Here is a 20,849-nt window from a genome sequence, read left to right on the forward strand (position 1 = left end):
CAACTTGATCCCCTTGCTGTACAGTGGGAAAAAAAAAAAGAGTTACCAAAGGAGAGAGGAAATAGGGGAGGGGCACATTAAGGGTATGGGATAAAGGTATGGGATTAAGAGATAGAAACTATTATGTATAAAATAGATACACAACTAGGACAGGGAACTATGGCCATTATCTTGCAATCACTTTTGCTGGAGTTTAAACTGTAAAAATATTGAATCACTATACTCAACACTCGAAAAAAATGTAACATTGTAAATCAATGATACTTCATTAAAAATAACAATAGTAAATAGCCAAAAAAAAAAAAAAAAACCAGAGGGAAAAGAATAACCCCTGAATTTCAGCTCTCCTAGCAAAATTTGCTTTTCAGAGTTCTATCATTTATTTGAAAAAGCCTGGTTTCAAGAATGTAATAAAAAAGTTTCCCAATATCGTTGGCCTTTTGTTACCAAGTCTGGGTCCCAAGATTACAAACCATGTAACGAATGTTTCAGTTGCCAAGCATTCAATCTAGTAATGTGCTAATTACATGTAAACGCTTAGAGATTAATCCATCATCCCCAGGGTCTTGACTTCCAGTAAAGAAGTATGAGATGTTTTGAGGAGATGAGTAATGGACATCTCGGTAATGAAGGTAAACACGGTGAGCCCCCAGTGTTGCTCTCACTGGTTTGAAGTTGGCTCAGAATTGAGGGAGAGACATTGCCTCTGGATTTCCTGCCAACAACGTCAAATGCAAACCCTGAAACAAATGGAACACAGGTAGTTTAAAAAGAAGCAATTGGAGTTCTGATTGTGGCCCAATGGATTAAGAACCCAAGAAGTATCCAAGAGGATATGGGTTCCAACCCTGGCCTCTCTCAGTGGGTAAGGATCCAGCATTGCTGTGAGTTGTGGTGTAGGTTACAGACACGGCTTGGATCCCACCCTGCTGTGGCTGTGGTGTAGGCCAGCATCTGCAGCTCCAATTTGAACCTTAGCCCAGGAATTTCCATATGCTGTGGGTGGGGCCCTAAAAAGAAAAAAGTGAAGAAGCAATTTAAAAATTCGAAGTTTTATTTTTCATTTTTTATATAGAAGATTCTGTAAATCATTCATGAGTGGAAAATAATTGTAAAACCTGGTATCTTTGCTTCATGTTCCAATGATAATCCTACTGCACCATTTTGACTTCAAATTACCATGAGTCTAAAAGGAATCAGGATGTTGAGACCATTTTCAATATAGAAAAGCATCTTGTACTGAAAAGAGGAACATCAATAAATTCGTGGTAAATGTGCCATAAGCCATAGGTAGCAAAAGAGAGTAATTACAGGAAAATCGCTAGTGCTTACGAATATTGAAAGGTTTCATTGTGAAACTATAATGCTTAAGTGATATCCTACAATGAGAAAAAAATCTTCCCAACCTTGTCCAGTCCTGGGAGAACACCTGAAGTAGGATGACTGATCTTCTGTCTAATTTTACCTCAGTTAACGGGATTGCCTCTGCTCCCCCACGTGGCTTCTTGTTTGAAGATTCCCAAGTCTTAATAACTTATGGCAACGGATTCTACAGTTTAATTATCAGACATCTCATTAGCTACGTTTATCCACATCAGACACACTTCTTTTAAGCCTGCATTTTATAAGCTTTTCAAATGGCACTACCGTGAAGGCCTTCTGGAAAAATCAATCAGAGAACTTTTATAGAACAAGTCCAGGGCTGCAGCAAGAAAGCCAGCATGCTGAAGAAGGCAGAAGAAAGTGTCCATGCAGGCGTGCTTCCCTTTGCATATTGGAAAGACCTCGGGCTAAGTGCTTATTGAACACGCCACGTATGTTATTATCTTGCTTTCTCGGGCCTTGCAGCCCCAGGCGCTGTGTACCAGTGCTCTGTCATGTTGGCAAGTGTTCCTGGGTGCTCTTATTTTCACTTTTGATAAACATGATTTACATCTTCCTATTTCATCATCTACTGAACCTATTAATATCTATAGATTCCACCTGCAGATTATTTCCCCCCAAAGCAGCGCCAAAAGATTTTCCTTGTTCCAATGAATTGAAATAATTGCTGAAAGCAGTACTCCTGGATGGTGCCCCCATGCTTCTTTTTTCCCCAAAACAGTCTTGGAATAAAGAGCCTTGTATTTCTCTTTCTTACTTCTCTCCTAACTCACACATGTATCAAATTTTTTACAAAATGAGAACTGACTTGAATGATTGGAGAGTGTGATCCAGTCTAAAAGTGGGCATGGAGGAAGTGGAAAAACCCTAATGTTTCAAGCCACTTGCCAGCCTAGGGACCCTCAGGAAATTGTCTTAACGTGGTCAAGCTTCAACCATCCTGTGTGTAGAAAAAGGATAATAGCAATACCCACCCACTTCACAGTGTTTAGTGAGGATTAGAGATAATCCATTTAGAGATGAGCACATACCACCTGACAATTCCTACCTGACATCATCATCATTATTCACCTGGTCATTACAAAGGCAAGCTACTAAGCCATAACTACACACTGTACAGTCCTTTGACCTCATCCTGCTTCATGTTTTCTGAATTAACACACCCCTCCTTAAAAGAGTGGTGACTTACAGCTAGCACCCAATTTTCATTCAAGCTAATTATACTGATAGGCTGCACAGAGCAGCCAAAAATAGGAGATTCTAATGAAAGGCTCCTTGGCCTTGCTAACACACACAGCACCTTAATTAAGTAGATTCATTCTAGATAGTACTGAGCACAGGCAAAGGGGAGAGGGGGAAAATATAGGCAGTACCTTTGCTTTTCTGAGATCTAGGGAGATGCTCCCTCCACCTCAGACCCAGAGCATTTGACTAAGCAAAGTGACCCTAGGATGCTGTTCCTGAAATATTGAATAAGCACAGAATGTTGCCTAAATGCCTCTTGCATAGATTCCAATACACCTGCAAGGCTTACCATGCATGCTTTCTTTCATTTGATAAAGTGATAAGGGTACGATTTTTATGTTTCTGCAGGTCTATCTGGGTATATCTGGTTATAGCACCCAGATATTGGTTTGAAAAGAAAAATAAATCTTAAGATGTATTCCATTCAGAAATGTAGAGTAGTACCTAAGTCCTGGAGGTCTTCTTTAATTAAGAATGGCAATTACGGGAGTTCCCCTGTGGCTCAGTGGGTTAAGGACCCAGTGTTGTCACTGTAGCAGCTCTAGTCCCTGCTGTAGTGAGGGTTGGATCCCCAGCCCCAGAAATTCCACATGCAGTAGGTGTGGCCAAAAAAATGGCAATTAGGCTTTAGCTGGATAATTTGTGACCCTGTTTGGGTTTTCTCAATACAAAACTGGATTTGTTAGTACCATCCCAGAGAGCAGATATTCTCACAGGCATTAGTTCATTCCTTCATATTTATAGTACTTGTTACATTACATTATATGTTATGTTATATTCCTCAGGTACCATGTGAGCAAAAAGGGACATGATACTCCATTCGGCATCTTAAAGTCTGGTGGTAAAGAGATAAGTGTAATCGAAGGATCAAATAAATATAAGCACATTACTAATCATGCTTTAAAATAGAGTTGTATGGTGCTATGAGAAAACATAATAGGAATCATTGATCTATTTGGGTACTGGGGTGCACACACCTCAGAGAGTGTGGATTAAGCTGAGACCTGAAAGATAAATATGAAGACACTGGATGCAGAAGGTGGAGAAGAGCGTTTCAGGCAAAACAAGAGAGCTTTGTGCCAGATCCTTTATTTTCCCCAAAATCCATTGAAAAGCACCTGAAACTTTTTTTCTTTTTATGGAAACACTCAGGGCATATGGAAGTTCCTGGGCCAGGAATTCAATCTGAGCCTCAGCTGCAACCTACGCCATAGCTGCAGCAGTGCCAGGTCCTTTAACCATTACATTGGGCTGGGATCAAACATGCAGCTCCACAGGAACCTGACCCTCTACAGTCAAATTCTTAACCCACTGAGCCACAATAGGAAATTCACAACTGAAACTCTTTGGCAGACAAATGGGCCCTTAGGAACGAGGGCTGCAGTTGTTCTACAGAGAATGGAGGGGGAGGGCGATAACAGGCAAAGAGACAGACAGGCTGGGATGCTATTATCCTAATCTAAATTAGAAACAAGGATACCTTGGACGATGAAAATGTATGTGAATTCGGCAGAGGAATTTGAAAAAAAAAAAAATTAGGAAGAATTAAAAAAAAAAAAAAAAAAGACTCCCCAGCTCTGGCTTCCAGCAATGAATGCTCTGTTCTTACTCATGCCAACAGAGTTCTCAGAAAGACCTATGCTGGAGCAGGAAGATTCTGAAGTCATGTATCCCATCCTTCCAACATCAGGTGTACCCTTTCACTCTCTGAAAGAGGGTGTCAGCCCCATGTGGGGACCGTGTTCTCAGAACCCTGTAAAGTCCTCAGGAGTCAGGATCAGAGCCCGTGGCCCTATCCTAAGAGCAACCTGTGGTTTAAACATCAGTCCCCTTTTAAGATGCTTTCACGGTGACATGTAGACTAGTGTCTGACCAAATACATGGGTACTGTGGCCTGGCTATGCTGACCCCCCCCAAAAAAATATATATATGTAATTGGATATAGTATATACTTTCTCCTTTTTTTCATTTTTTAAAAATTATAGTTGGTTTACAATATTCTGTCAATTTCTGCTATACAGCAAAGTGACCCAGTCATACGTACCTATGTATATATTCTTTTTCTCACATTATCTTCCATCATGTTCTGTCACAAGAGATTGGTATAATTCTCTGTGCTGTACAGCATGACCTCATTGCTTATCTAAATGTAATAGTTTGCATCTACTAACCCCAAATTAATTTTCCCATTAAAAAAGTCTTTGGACCCACACTCTCCCTTCTATTTACTGTTCCATTTCTCTATGCTCATTTACAATAAAATTTCTTAATGATTTTAATTCCCTTTATTCTTATCCTGTCTCCCATATAAGTTGGGCTTTTTTCCCTAACATTATACCAATACCTCATATTGCTGAATCAAAGGCCAAATTGCAGGCTCCATTCATCTTTCCTGGCTTGACACTGTGAAGGACTCCACTTTGAAGGAGTTTTGAGATTATCCACAGAAATCAGGACATATTCACTTGTTTTTCCTTCTTTCTTGGTCTGGCAACTCCTGTCTTTTGCTGACTCCTTGTGTATCTGACTTAATTTTGGAGAGCTAAAGGCCATGGTCCCTAGACCTCTTCTGTATATAAACATACTACTCTGGTGAGCTCATCTAATTGTTTGGCCTTAAAGACCAAATATGTGCTGATGACTCCCAAATTTGCATCTCCAACCCGGACCTGTCCTTGAACTCTGGGTAGCTGATAGAAGCCTCAGCCTACCACCAGCCTATTTGTTCAGTTTGGCTCAGGCCAAAAAAACCAAGGAACTCCTCTGACCTCTGTCCTTTTCTCACAGTTCATATTTAATTCTTCTAAAAATCTTGCACATAGATCTTCTCTCAGATGAAGGGCTGAGGGCAGCTTTTTTTTTCTCTTCATAGGTAGCACTGTCCTGACCACAAGAAACACTGCTAACCTGAGCAAATATTTAAAACTCTAGAAATATTTGCCACTTCATTGCAGGCAATTAAAAATGTCATGCTTCCAAACCAAGCCAAAAATAAATAAATAAAACCATTATGAGTGATAAGTTTTAATAAAATTGGAGAAACTTGAACATGAATTAATAGATTATACTATGTCATCAATGATAAGTTCCCTGTTTGTGGTACGAGCAGGGAGGTTATGTAGGAAAATCCCTTTTTTTCTTACGGCATAGATGTTGAAATACCATGGTGTCCGCAAGCTACTTTCAAATGGCTCATCTATATGTTTTTATGCATATATGCATGTGTGTCCATGTATGTGTGTACAAAGTCAAAATATCTGTGGCAAAAGGTTACAGTTTACTGAATGTAGGCATATATGGGTATTGCTATAATATTATTTTAGTTTTTCCAGGGGTTTAAAATTTTTTCTAGGAGTTCCTATCGTGGCTCAGTGGTTAACGAATGAGACTAGCAACCATGAGGTTGCAGGTTCAATTCCTGGCCTTGCTCAGTGGGTTAAGGATCCGGTGTTGCTGTGGCTGTGGTGTAGGCCAGTGGCTACAGCTCCGATTCGACCCCTAGCCTGGGAACCTCCATATGCCATGAGAGCGGCCCAAGAAATGGCAATAAGACAAAAAAATAAAATAAAATAAAATATTTTTCCAAAACAAAGTGTTGGCGAATAATTCATGTCAAATCCAACCACTTCTGAAACCGCTGTGACTATGACACTTGCTAAAAGTACCACCAACTCTGGGCTAATTTACCATAAAATGCTCTTAGCTGGTCTTCCTTCTACTGCCCTTCCTTCCTCGTCCCTTTATAATCTATTCATAACAATAATCTTTCTAAAATATGAACCACATAATGTAACTCCTTCGGTCAGAGTCCTCTAGATGAAAAGCAATGTCCATGATTACAAAACCCAATATAATCGGACAGTCAGCAGCCTCCCATCACCTTTGTGACCTAAACTCCTCCTTCTTTTCTCTTTCTTATTCCACAAATTTACATGGTCATCCTTTTCTGGCATAAACCGGCACATTAGCTTTGGAGTCTTTAGACTTTATGCATCTTCTGCCTGGAACATATCCTCCAGTTACCAGAGAGGCCTTTCCCCACCTTCTTTAGATCATTTCTCAAAAAAAAATCTCTTCTCTTTATGGCCTTTCCAAACCTAGCTACTAGAAATCCAAACATCAAAACAGCCTCTAACTCTTTACCCTGATTTTTCTCCTTAATAGGTATCAGCAACAGGCATATTTTAATTGCCCATTTTTTCCCTCCTTACTCTAAAATGTAAGAATTACAGTAGGATTTTTTAAAGTTTGTTCACTGTTCCACACTCTCCCCCCACACCATGTCTAGAGCTGTGCCTGGAATCTGATGAGGCACTAAATGATCAATGAGGATTGTTGAATGAATAAATGTTTCAATAATGGTGAAGTTTGGTTGGGTTGGAGGAAAAACAAAAACAGAAAGAAAAATAAATAATCACACCACTGATTCTCCCAGCACATCAGTCAAAGCAGATGCCTTCTGCATCATGTGTTCTCCAAATCCAAGCCATAATCATTCTTAAATAAAATGTATTATTATTAACTTTATTTTTGTCTTTTTTATGTCCTCACCCATGGCACATAGAAGTCCCCAGGCTAGGGGTCGAATCTGAGCTACAGCTGCCAGCCTACACCACATCAATGCAGGATCTAAGCCACATTGTAACCTATACCACAGCTCACAGCAACACTGGATCCCTGACCCACTAAGCAAGTCCAGGGATTGAATTCATATCCTCCTGGATATTAATCAGATTCATTTCCTCTGTGACACATTGCAAACTTCCCTTACATCAAATTTAAATGGTCATATATTAATGGTGTTATAATTTGGGGAGGCCTTCAGGAAAACTTGAAATTTATTCAGCAGAGTGATTGGGCTTCCTGGTTTTAACATAACTGAAAAGTACCTGTCATGCGTTTTAGAAAGGGTGAAACATTAAGGGCATGAAAAAGTTTATAGGCAGCATCTGTGACCATAGATCAGGGCCCACAACCCTCCATTCATGGCCCTCCCCTCCCTATACCTGAAATCTGAGGCAGCCTAAGAGGAAGCAGTGATTCACCTCTTTAGGGCCTTTTCCCATGGTGAATCCAGATGAACCCAGCCATGTGGGCTTCCGCGAGTGGCACTTAGGGTTGCCAGTTCAAGCTATATAGCTTGATAGGGCTTCTAAACTTATATACCCCCTCATTTGTTTCAGGAATAAATGGGGGATTTGTGTGGTTTATGACTCACTTAGAAAATATATTTTCCTGCATGGTAGAACAGTTCCATATATTCCACCTGCTGTGCTATGGAGCCTCCTATACCTTCTGGAACTGATCTGGGAATGCTGGCCAAGTATTGGGGGCCTGTGATGCAATCTGTGATGGATCCTTCCCCTTAACAGAGCAAAGGCATCCTTTGTTACCCATTGCCTTTCTCTGGGGGATGTCAAACCTTCCTTGACTTGTTCTTCAAAGTGCTTATCTCATCATAAAGTCTCACCATCATGGCCTTGGAAGAGGCCAAAATAGTTGAGAGACCCTTTAGTGGGCCCACCAAAAAACAAAACAAGCAAACAAACAGAAAACATGTAGAGAATTGTTTCCTGGAAAAATTACCTGAAGGAGAGCTAATTATGTCAAGACTTTCCCACTAGACTTCTTCCTACATGAAATATGAAGAAGGCCTCACTGATAGCACATGGAGGTTCCCAGGCTAGGGGTCAAATCTGAGCTACAGTTGCCAGCCTACACCACAGCAATGCAGGATCCAAGCCGAATTGTGATCTACACCACAGCTCATGGCAACTTATGAAGATAAGTTAGGGGAAGGTCAGATTTCACTTGTACTGATACAATCAGTTTTTGAGCCAACAAGTAGGTGACATCAGGGTCTAGTTTTGTGCCATGAAATCCTTCATCCAGTAGGATGAGCAAGCTGTCCTCTTCTAGAACAGAGAGTGGGGATTCATCACTTCCAGGAACTGGCTCCTTCTTGACCAAGGGATAGATGAGGAAAAATACTCAGAAATATGTTGTCCAGTGACCTTGACCTTAGAGGACCAGAACTGTGAAGAGTTCAAGTGCCTCAGACCCTTAAAGAGCCTCCAAGCTGCAGGGTAGGTAGGATTTTAGTCTAGCATTCTCGACATTTAGCAGCCAACATGTTCTTCTCTTTTAACCTCAGTATAAATGTCATGTGCAAGAGACAACAACTTTGCTATGTGACTACAAAGGGCAGAATTAGGATCAATTGGTGGAACTGAGATTCTGACTCATTACAGAACCTTTCTAGCAAGAGCAACAGCCTGGAGACAGATGTGTTGTTATCAGCAGCCTTGTATCTCTCCTCATCCTTCCTGACATTAAGACCTTTTATAAGAAAAGATCTTGGAGTTCCCATTGTGGAGCAGGGGAAATGAATCTGACTAGGAACCACAAGACTGTGGGTTTGATCCCTGGCCTCACTCAGTGGGTTAAGGGTCCAGTGTCACCATGAGCTGTGGTGTAGGTCACAGATGCAGCTCGGATCCTGCATTGCTGTGGCTGTGGTGTAGGCAGCAGCTGTAGTTCCGATTTGACCCCTAGCCTGGGAACCTCCATATGCTGTGGGTGTGGCCCTAAAAAAGCAAAAAAGAAAAAAAAAGAAAGAAATAGAAAAAGATCTAATGCCTTAAAGTATCACTTACAATACCTTAATTACATATCTTATGGATCAGTTTTTCTGAAGGGAGTTGAGGCTGATGTTGGAAAGTCCCAGATATTGAAGGGTTATCTGATGCTCAGACCCCTGTGACTAGTGCATTCCAATAGCCCTTGAAATCCTAACACTGCTTTCTCAGTTTCATTGCTCAGTGCTGGAATCTCTCCTAAGTAGGATTCAATATTCTGGGGAAATACAGGGTCTGAGCTAAAAAAAGGAGCTCTCCTTGGCTTCTTTTCTTTTTTACTCTTTGCTACTGAAGATTTGGAACTATTTCCTGAAGTTTCTTCCTTGGAAACCTTGCACTTTCCAACATGCTTTCTTCTCAAAAGATTTATTGCATTTTTTTTCTATCTGTTATCTATTTATAAATTCACATTCATTCTCTCTCTCTCTCTGACAACATCCATCCTGTGCCTTATTCTATTACTTTTAAAAAGAATATTTAAGAGGGTGCCCAAGTATATTGTTCACTGCAACACTCTTTCCAGTCATCCTTGACTTTAATGAGAACCACTATCCTACAAAGGTGTAATTGTATTAAATCTAAAAGCTACACAATTACTTACACCTCAGCACACAGTACTGGCCTTACTAACAGAGCCTTGAAAGAGGCTTGTATCTGGTGCCTGCCTGCATTCAGGGGTTTTCCTGAGGATAAACGAAATCAGACTTTCTTGGCTACCTCTGTGTGACTTATGGATATCATCAGTGAAAACCATTCTTTATATCTTTACAGACCAGAAGAAACAGATGGCAACTCCATTCATGTCACTGAGTCCATAACTACCAAGGGTGTGTACTTGGCAGGTCCACCTCAGCTCCACTGAGCTCTGCTGATGGACTCAAGCTTCATCTCCCACTCTTATTCCAGAACATTTGCTTTTTCCTTTGCAGAACCTATTATCATTTAGTTGTCTTCAGCAAGTCTTTCTGGCTCCTTGATTGCCCATCATAAATCAGCATATGTGAGCATTTACAGAGGCCCATCATAAATCAGCATATGTGAGCATTTACAGAGGCCACAGAGAAAGGAACAGCCCATCTTGGGGACGCTGAGAAGCCATATGCAGTCACAGGGCTTCCCCCTCCCTCTGGCAGGGCTGGAATCATTTCAGTCCTGTTACTTTGACATGGACGGGCAGCCTGCAATCTCTCTCACACCTTTAAAAACAGAAGACAAAGATCTAGTCGTGTCTGTGGACAGCCTGCAGAGACAGATATTTCTGGTCTTTCCCATTCCCACTTCCAGCCATGCAGACCAGTCCTCTGACTGGGCACTGCCTTCCGTGTCATTCTCAAAACATAAAAATCATGCAAATGGTGCCATTTTGCAGCCCTGTCTACCTCAGGGCCAGAGAATGAAAATGTGCTCCAGCAGACGAAGCCACAGAGAGAAATCACTGTGATGTTAGTGTGTCCTGTTCAGGGATGGATGAAAACACACAATCAATGAGTTTTCAGAAAAATAAAGACACCGTCTGACTCAGCGCTGGCTCACACACAGGAAGACTCACCTGGCACTTCCAATATCAGAGCTAGAGATGATGGTGAAATTACGGAGCTGATGGTGGGGGCTGGGAACCACTTGATGGGTGGATGTAAAGACCCATCTTTTGAACTACCTCCCAGTGGGCTCACTTAGTTGAAGTTTTGTCACCATAGGAGTTTGAACAAAGTTAGAAAGCTACTCTTAGGGGTTTTAGACCTACCTACCATCCTTAAGCATGTATGACCTCAGATTAATATTTATATTAGAAAACACATTCCAGCATATAATTCTGTTCATTTCACTAAAATCAGTGTCCTCAGTGCATCCTAGGGTCTGTTTTTTTTTTTTTTTTTCTTTTTAGGGCTGCACCTGTAGCATATGGAGGTTCCCAGGCTGGCCTACACCACAGTCACAGCAAAGCTGGGCCCTCAACCCCCGAGAGAGGCTAGGGATTGATCCTGCATCCTCAGGGATACCATGTTAGGTTCCTAACATGCTGAGCCACAAAGGGAACTTCCCCTAGGGTCTGGTTTTTGTCTTTGTTTTGTTTTTTTAGGGCCACACCCCCAGCATGTAGAAATTCCCAGGCTAGGGGTTGAATCAGAGCTATAGCCACCAGCTTACACCACAGCCACAGCAACCCCTGATCTGAGCCATATCTGCCAACTACACAGCAGCTCACGGCAATGCCGGATCCTTAACCCATTGAACAAGGCCAGGGACTGAACCCACATCCTCATGGATGCTAGTTGGGTTCATTACCACTGAGCCACAACAGGAGCTTCAGGAAGTGTAATTTTTGATAGTCACCTAGACACATTTGTGTAATGCTGTCTTGTGAAAGAAATGCTTCTTTTACTTGCAACTGGCTTACCAGGTAAAAATTTGACTTGAAAACAATAAAAACAAAAATCAAATAAACTTTTATTTTAATCCTTTCCCTCTTTAAAAAAAGTGCATATCATTTAAAGGTCTTTGGGAGTGTGTATTCAAATTAGATCAACAGGTAAAATTCAATAAACCACAGGAGGGGGATAACAGCTTTTTAGGAGATGTGAATTTTTCAGATGTACAACTTAAAAGGGTAGACATGGGATATCGAGAAAGTCAGGAGACCACAGGTATTAGAGGAAAAAAAAATCTGATCTAGCAGGGGGAAAAGGACTCTGCCAAAGGCCAATAAACTACATTGGAAATGACTGTATAAATAAGCACAACTGATTAAATCAAATTCCTTTTTGCAAAAACTCTGACTAGATCTTGTTTCTCAGAAGTTCTAATAGATAATTAGTTACCAAAGCTATCTTTCTTGACTTTTTAATTGGGCTTAAATTAAAAAAATAACTATATGCAATACTAAAAAGCATCATGATATAGGTACAGGTGTTGAGCCATACATTGATATACACAGTTATTATAGGCTGTGCACCCTAAGGGGTATGCTTACTTCCCAATTTTTTGCATTAGGTATATTTTTATGTATTTCTCAAATTTCTGACATTGTCTCCAAGAAAATAAAATTACTCAAGAACAAGAAAGGAGTATAAAAAGAGGAGAAAGAGTCTTCCCAGTCACAGTAAGCATCTACCCAGTCCAAACACAGTCTTTGTTCTTTGTTCTGTAATTTCTATGAGCCCAGGTCCTCATCCATAAAAGTGGAATAATGATACCTGTTTGGTGATGTGAGTATGTAATAAAATAATTCATGGGAAACTCTTAGTAGAGTGATGGTCACATATAAGACACACTGTAAATGTTAATCATATTCTCTTCCTTCTGGTAATTATTTGTAAACTTCCTCCAGCTTAGTTTGCAGGCTTTTATACTATTGTATTGATCTTGTCTCCACATCAGATATGCTGACTTGCCTGGCTCCTAACAAAAGATACAGTTTCTCCCATGCAGGACCACAGCACCTGGAAGGCACACACCTGGTGGCCTCACACTTGCTCTGTGTCCATCATAAGCGTCCTTGCCCTCGAGGTGAGCTAGGATCCCATCCAGCAGCCTCCTCTGTCCTCTTTTTCCTCAGAGCTCCTCTCACTCTATTTCTCTTGCCTTCCATATAGAATAAATGATATTAAAATCACATTTTGAATCAGATCATGATACATGCCTGCCAGGATACAAACGACACATGCTCCTGAAGCCTCCTTGTGAGGTTAGGATGTTGCATGTAGGTTTGCTAACAGTGAATAGGCAGGGCTGGTGTGTACCATGTGCTGCTGGATCACAGACAGGGAGCAGCTGTGGTGGAACAAATCCACAGACTCTGTGCCTCTGGTTCAGCCGTGAGATTTCTCCAAGAAGAAGTGATGGTGCAGAGGCCTTTGTGCAACATGGTCAAGACTGTCTTTTAGAGGAAGGGTTCCCAAGGCTTTCCAAAACCACGAAAGATGCCCTTGATTTTGTCCCATAAGCCACATGGGAAGATATATATTTGATGACCAAATTAAATTTTCAAAAGCAAAAAATTTCATCGATCTCTTCACCTGGGATTAACCAAGTGTGTGTGTGTGTGTGTGTGTGTGTGTGTGTGTGTGTGTGTAGAATCAGAGCTTCTTGTTAGAATAAAATAATAAGCATTTGCACAGTAAAATGATAAATTCCTATCCCAAAGTGAAGAAATCTAATATTTCTCTTGAATGTTGCTGCTTTATCATGAAAAAAAAAGTGTAATTCTTTGAATTCCTTGAAATAGCTCAGATAGCCCAATGATGAAGTACTGCTTTAAGTCAAGGGATCATGAAAATACCTTACAAAATAGGGAAAGACAAAATCATATGTAGGCATCATAAAGATCTCTGAGTGGCTGACTGTGGGAAGAGCTGGGGTGGGAAGGCTGGAATGGTCGGGCAGCAGCCGGAGGGACTGGACTGAGTGAGGACGCTGGGTCAGAGCCTTGACCCCAAGCAGCGGGCGGCTAGCTCTAAAGGAGAGTATCCGAGTTTTTCTAAAACATATGGAAAGAAGGCAGTGCTCTTTCTCCAAACTGTGTGGAGCCAAGGCAGGGGGTCGACAAGCACCAGGAAAAATAAAAAGCAAACCGAGAAACACTGGATCCGGGCTCACGGTTAGAGTAACTGGGACGAGGCAAATGTTTGTTCAGTGAGGAAAATGAAGCAGCAGCACCACAATTTCAAAAGAGGAAGGAAATTGGGTGCCATGAGTATGTTCATGAGAAATGTTGCAGAGTTTCAAAGGGAGGACTCTTGGGAAGGAATAAAACAACTGGAAGGTTCTGAAAGACAGGGAGTGAATGAAGGAAACACGAGGTGAGTCCATCGGGAACCCAGCTCTTCCTCCCCTTGTTCTGAGTTTTGTCTTTTGTTTTGCATCACCTAAGTCTGGCTCAGGGCTTTGCAAAATAGGAGATGATTACAATGAAAACAAGAGATTGGGGGGCATGGTTGCAGAGAGCAGTTAACTGTGAGCACCACAGTAACCCCCAGGACCTTTCCAAAATTAGGGCCAATTATTCCTATCACAAAAGGAAGCTTGGTTCTTTGAAGAAAACTATGTTTGTTTATTGTCTTTTAGGGCTGAACCCTTGCCATATGGAATTTCCCAGGCTAGAGGTTTAATCAGAGCTACAAGTGCCAGCCTACACCTCAGCCACAGCAATGTGGGATCTGGGCCGAGTATGAGACCTACACCACAGCTTAAATTTTATTATTATAGTTGATATACAATGTTTTGTCAATTTCTGCTGTATGGCAAAATGACTAGTTATACATATATATATACATTCTTTTTCTCACATTATCCTTCATCTTGTTCCATCACAAGTGATCAGATGTAATTCCCTGGGCCATACAGCAGAAGCACATTGCTTATCCATTCCAAATGCAATAATTTTTGTTTTTTTTTTTTGTTTGTTTGTTTGTTTTTTTTGTTTGTTTTTTTTTTTTGTCTTTCTGTCTCCACGGCATGTGGAGGTTCCCATGCTAGAGGTCTAATCAGAGCTGTGGCCACCAGCCTATGCCACAGCCACAGCCACAGCAATGCCAGATATGAGCCATGTCTGCGCCCTACACCACAGCTCACGGCAACGCTAGATCCTTAACCCACAACCTGCAACCTCATGGTTCCTAGTCAGATTCGTTAACCACTGAGCCATGACAGGAACTCCCCCAAATGCAATAGTTTGCATCTACTAACCGAAAACTCCCAGTCTCTCCCACTGTCAATGTTATTTTCGAACAAGAAAATAAATGATGTTGACATCTGTCAGTTAAACATCCACCACCTTGGGTAACATGGTGAAAAGGGAAGGCATTAATTTTTTTTTTCTTAAAGTACAGTTCATTTACAATGTTGTGCAGATTTCTGCTGTACAGCAAAGTGAATCAGTTATGCACATATATGTATTTTTAAAAATATTCTCTTCCGTCATGGTCTACTGGGGAGATTGGATATAGTTCTCTGTGCTGGACAGTAGGACTTTGTTGTTTATCCTGGGATAGCATTTTGTAAATAGTCACCAATTCCAATAACTTAAGGGCCTGCAACACCAGAATAACCAGCCAAGTTCTACCAACAGTTAAGAATTCAATTTTCCCCCAAGACCTCTACTGGAGGCAGCTGGATAATCACTTCTAATCACCTTCCAATTGACTGAGGTATCTTTTGTTTAGGCACCTCTGATGAGAGGGGCTTCAACTGGGAGGGCAGAGGGAGGGGCTTGGCCAGCACTTAGGCTATGGGAAGGGGGAGCTCTAGCCATTTAGTGTCACTTTATTTATTTTTAATCGTGATGATAACGCTTATTATGAGATTTGCTTCTTAATAAAGGTGCTGCTGGGCCTGGAGGTTGTTGTTGAGCGTTGAATAAAGCAGAGACCAAGGAACACGTATTTACTTTTGTTAATGGTCCATGTCAAGTTGGCACAAAACAAGTGTTCAAGAAAAAATGAGTGTTTTTTTTAAAAAAAGTCATTATCTTGGTACTTAATGGTGCCATGAAATTGTGTTGATTTAAGGACAAGGTCTGAGAGTGGGAGGGAGGAAAACTAGTTGGATTTCTAAAGCTAGGAGAACAGTATTTCCTTCATACACTCTTGACACTCTTTGTTCACTCAACAAGTGTTCTGTGGGCCTTCCCTGTGCCGAGGACTCAGCAAGACAGAGATGCCATAGAGTTAAAAAGAAAAATGGGGCTGAAGATAGTGTGATGCCTGTTTGGACAAATGTAAATGTGGGGGAGTTACAGAGTACAGGGGAGGTGCCACTTCAGCCTGGAAAAAGGAGGGCACACAGGGGCAGGGAGAGGGGAGGGTTCTTCCTGGCAGAGGTGGTGGAGTACCTGTCTTTAAAAGAAGAGATGCTAGATAAAGGGGGAAGAAAAATAAATAACAGGATAGCATACCAAAAAATATGTATGTATCCACACGTACATGCACAAATATGCATATGTGTATAAATATCCACGTGTGTCAGTTCTTCCAAGTACACAGCACACATAAAAGCAGTTCTCCGCATCTATCACGGAGATTCATGTGCCCATAGCAGAGAATTTTCCATCATTCGCTGTGAGATCTCCTTCATGCTGCAAACTCTACCCACCGCAACAGTGCTTCTCATCCAGTACTGATGACAGGATGTCAACCCCCACTCCCAACATGAGAAAAGTCGGAGCGGCTCTCCGGGGCTGTCATTCTTTGGAACAAAGACTCACCTGCCAGCTGACTCATTTGAGTGGCTCCTGCTAATGTGACAGCTATCCTTTGGGCGTCAATGTGTTACCTGAGCCAGAATCCCCTCAGAGGAGCTGCTGACAGGGTTCCTGTCCTTGTTGGAAAGGCAGGGACCAGGGACCACTTGTTTTTAATCCTCTGTCTGTTGCCAGTACTTTTTTTTTTTTTTTTTTTTTTAGGGCCACACACACAGCATATAGAGGCTCCCAGGCTAGGGGTCTAATCAGAGCTACAGCTGCCAGTGTACACCACAGCCATAGCAATGCAGCATCGGAGCCTCATCTGCGAACTACACCACAGCTCACAGCAACGCCGGATCCTTAACCAACTGAGTGAGGCAAGGGATCAAACCTGAAATCTCACGGTTCCTAGTCATATTTGTTTCTGCTGCCCCACGACCGGAACTCCTGTTGTCAGTTCTACACCCAACATTCCAGGGGTTTAAACTACATTTTGCGAAAAATGTAAGAGGTGAAGAGGTCCTGTGCCACTCGAGGCAATCTGTGGCTGTCTCAATTTAATTTTTCTAGATGCCACAGAATACAGGAAGCAGCCAAGAGAGCAGAGACCTCGGGGGAACTCTGGCCAAGCCCAGAGAACAGCAAATTCAAAGAGGACAAACAACTGCAGTGGAAACATGAAGTTACAATTTCTTGTGGCAAAATCAACCTAAGGTGATACAGTTCCCTCACCTCTGAACAGAGACATGGTCATCTACAGAAGAGACAGGTGTTTACTGGAATGTAAAGCAGTACCAGGACAGAAATATATTTCAGGGTGGGGTAGAGAATAAGGTATTTGATTAAGATACTTGTTAGTACATCAAGTGCCAAACTTATGTGAAGAATCACTTGCCAAGGAATCCCCAGCGATGACTTTTGGATCAATGGCAAAGCCGAGGACCCCAAAACACCCAGCTTTTCCTGTCAGCACCTGCTCTGGTGTCTCCTTACATAGGCATGACTGATTAATACTGCCAATTACTTCACTCTCCAGCCCCCCAGTCCTCTCTGGAGGCTCCACTGACACTGACACGCAGCCCCTACACTGGGGTGCTTTCCCAGAGTCACCTCATTAATGTAACAAAAGACAGGTCCATGGATCTCCTCATTTAGAACATTCCAAGGGTTTTAGGAGCTCTGCGCCAGAAACAGGACAAAGGGCAAATACATATTTTTTATTATAAAATGCAGTATCAGAGAAGGTTCTCCTGGATTCCACAGGTAGCTCCAGGAAATCACCTGGGTCCCTAAAAGCTGAAGAGGAAGCAGAGAGATATGAAGAAGAGATGCAGCAGAATGCAAAGGACTCAGCTTATGAAGGTGCTGTTTCAGAGACGAAGGGGCCAAGGGTGAGGACAGGAGAGGCCTCAGGAGATGAGTTGCCCCAGCTGACAGCTAGCAGGGAGCCAGGAGTCTCAACCCTGAAGGAGCCTGGAAACCAACCAATTCTGCCCTAGAACCTCCAAAAAGGAAGGCAGCCCTCCAGATATCTCAGCCTAGTGCAGGCTTCTGATCTGCAGCCCCGGGAGATAATGCATTTGAGTTCTTTTTAGCCACTATCTGGCAGCAATAAAAAAGGAAAACACAGACATCTATTTTAACAGGCTCACCAAGTCAAAACTACTCTTCTGCAGTGTGACTGTTTCATTGTTGTTATATTGTTTTGTTTTGGCTATAAAACTCCATAGGAGAGAAGTTTTACAAAGTGCTAAGAAAATCATTACTCCAGAGCTAATGAAGTTAAAACTGCACTCCAGGTCCACAGCTCATGTTTAAATACCGTAAGCACACACACACTGCACATATGTCACAAAAAGAGAAAGCAAAAGCGTGCAGGAGACAGGAAGGTTGGCCCTTTTCTCTTTAGAAGCACACATGCTCCTTGTGTAAATGACCCTTTGTCATCAGAGAAACAGCCTCAGTGACAGGCTGCAGACTTTGGCTCCTGACTTTGCTCTCAGCCAGGAGAAATAGTGATCTGTTGTTACTTGGACCAGGAGTTATCTGATAATGTTTCATTTCTCAGTTCCTCTCACTTCCAATACCAAGTTTAACAACAGCCATCTTTGCAATATCAGTAATTGAAACCTAGTTTCTCCTTTTCCCCTGTGGTCAAGTCAATGCCTTACCTCATCAGCCTTTCCTTCCTTACTAGTAATTCTAGAAACTAACTTACCACATATGCAGACTGACCAACCAGTGAGGGACCACAGGGCCCACTTTAAGGGCCAATATCCCATTCTGCAGAAACTACTAAAACGAACCCTTCTATCTTAGTGTTGTGTTCAGGATCTGCTGATGGATATACTTCACAGAGCTAGCAGAAAATGGCTCACCCTTATGGCTGGCTCCCATTTGTAACCGAAATTTGGAGGCAAAACCTTCATGAAATTGTGCCCAAAATGAGGAACACTGGAACTCTCGGCAGCTGTGTGGCTTATTCTGCTGATCTGGGGATCCCATCGCTGACCCACAGGGCTGTTCTGATTGGAAAAACAAACAAAAAATGTGAACTCAAGTGGATAATTCTGTAACATGATTTGCTACAGATAAAACAGCATTTTTTTTTCCTTTAGAGCTCCTCAGGGTCACCAAAATTCCTATTAAATGAAAATGCCACAATCCAACTATTACTGAATACATCTCATTTGAAAGTGGGTAGAGTTACCTGATTCACTATTTGTACAGCAGAGGTTTTAGGTGCTAAACCAAACTCATCTCACATTATAAATGCTTCCAGAGAAGACACCGGTCTTGTACAATGAATTGATTACTACTGCATCAGGAGTGTATTGTGTGTGTATGTGGGGGCGGGGAGGGTGTTATATGTGTTTGGTGGATGTTCAGGGAAAAGATTCTTGTTTTCATGTGTGTGTGTTTGTGTTTATTTTTTACTAACTCACCTGTTAGGATGATGTATATTCCATTTTTCTACTTGGCTTATATTAATTACATCAAATTTCTTTTTAAACATTACTGTTCTCATGTCTTAAGCATTACATAATGGTTTCTAAAGAGCATATATTTTCACTTTTTATCTTTTAAAAATCTTTTTAGCTTCCAATATCTAAGTCAAAGATTCAAAAGGACCAGTAGTATTTAGAGGATTTTGTGGTGGTTCCCTGAAGCCTAAACATCCTTGCCAAGTGATCCTGTTTTTATCTCTACAAGGATCCTCTTTTTAGCTTAGGGTGAGAAGCACTGGGTAGAGTTTGGAAATGACTACAACTCCTTGAAAATACTGTTAAGACTCCCTTTACACTGTCATCACATGGGACATTTCTAATCATAATTTTGATATCGTAATATTTGGGCATTCTACTTGTATGCTAGATGCTGTATTAATAATAATAATTATGTATTGCCAGTTGTTTATTGTGGTAGGGAGCCCTCCCAGAACAAAGGGAAGGCAAAGGGGCACAACCAGCATCTGTACAAGCATGCACAACTTTGTGGCAATATGACATAATCAGAACCCCTGTGCACAGGTGCAACTCTGTAACATAAAATATCCATATTACATATCAGAATTTACAGAATGTATGTTACCTTATAAGGGGGACAAAGGGACCAAGATATAGCAGGAAAACTAGCAGGGGTATATAAGGCAACATCCCATTGCCTTGGGGGCTCAGCCTTTGGATATGAATCTGATGAGCCATGCTGGCACAAATAAATGTTGCTTCCTGGAAAACAGCCTTGGTGTCCTGTCCCTCTGTATGTAAGTCCTGCAACATATATTCAAAGTAAAACAGGCATAGGAAAAGCCCTAAATTTAGTAATGTTAGTTACTTTCACATGTAACTATAAAAATTTCCTCTGATCACAAAAACTGTGGAAGAAGACTTCCATGTTGTGTGTGTTGTATGTACAGACAGCATTCAGAAGGGGAAGTTACTGCAGTATCTTTCTAACTATCTCCTTATATTCATGCTTTCAAAAAAAAAGGCATAAAAAATAACAAAGTAACAAAATTCTTCAACTTAACAAACTCTGGTCTTAGAAAATTATCTAAGCTCTTAAATCTTGGTTTCCACTGTTTCAAAATGTGGTGGTAATATTGTCTAGAAGAGTCAATATTTAGATAACCTACATGTCAAAGCACCCAGTGCAGGAGTAAGGGCCCAAGAAAGCCTAGACCCAAGCACGTGGACATCGGGAGGCTTCTCACGACAGGAGGTATGCCCCCTACCTTCTGAGGAGCACCTTTGTTCCGACCCTGAGTAAGGGTCCACCTGCTCCTTCTCTGCCACCATCACAACATCACCAGGAAGCAGAGGGACATTTTCCCTTTGAGATTCTCCAGTATGGAATAAAAAGAGGGAATCTTTTTTTTTTTTTCCCACAGCCATCTGGGATAC

The 20,849-nt window shown here is 41.6% G+C and overlaps 1 protein-coding gene across 6 annotated transcripts in view; it reads right to left on the reverse strand.

Annotated features, from left to right (window-relative positions):
• LOC146395835 (uncharacterized) overlaps positions 1-20,849 on the reverse strand; it is an 811,516-nt gene that overhangs the window by 615,817 nt on the left and 174,850 nt on the right. Inside the window, exon 2 of one of the 6 annotated variants that reach the window (XR_014829730.1) lies at positions 18,825-18,971. The exons of the other annotated variants lie outside the window; for them this stretch is intronic. The gene's annotated coding sequence lies outside the window, so the exon portion shown is untranslated. The remainder of the gene's footprint in view (positions 1-18,824; positions 18,972-20,849) is intronic. 6 annotated transcript variants of the gene reach the window in all.

The sequence above is a fragment of the Sus scrofa genome, chromosome 15, assembly GCF_054392235.1.
Source record: "Sus scrofa isolate SSC_HxYL_T2T_F1_AM1 chromosome 15, Sscrofa_HxYL_maternal_Yorkshire_Landrace_v2.0, whole genome shotgun sequence".
NCBI lineage: Eukaryota > Metazoa > Chordata > Mammalia > Artiodactyla > Suidae > Sus > Sus scrofa.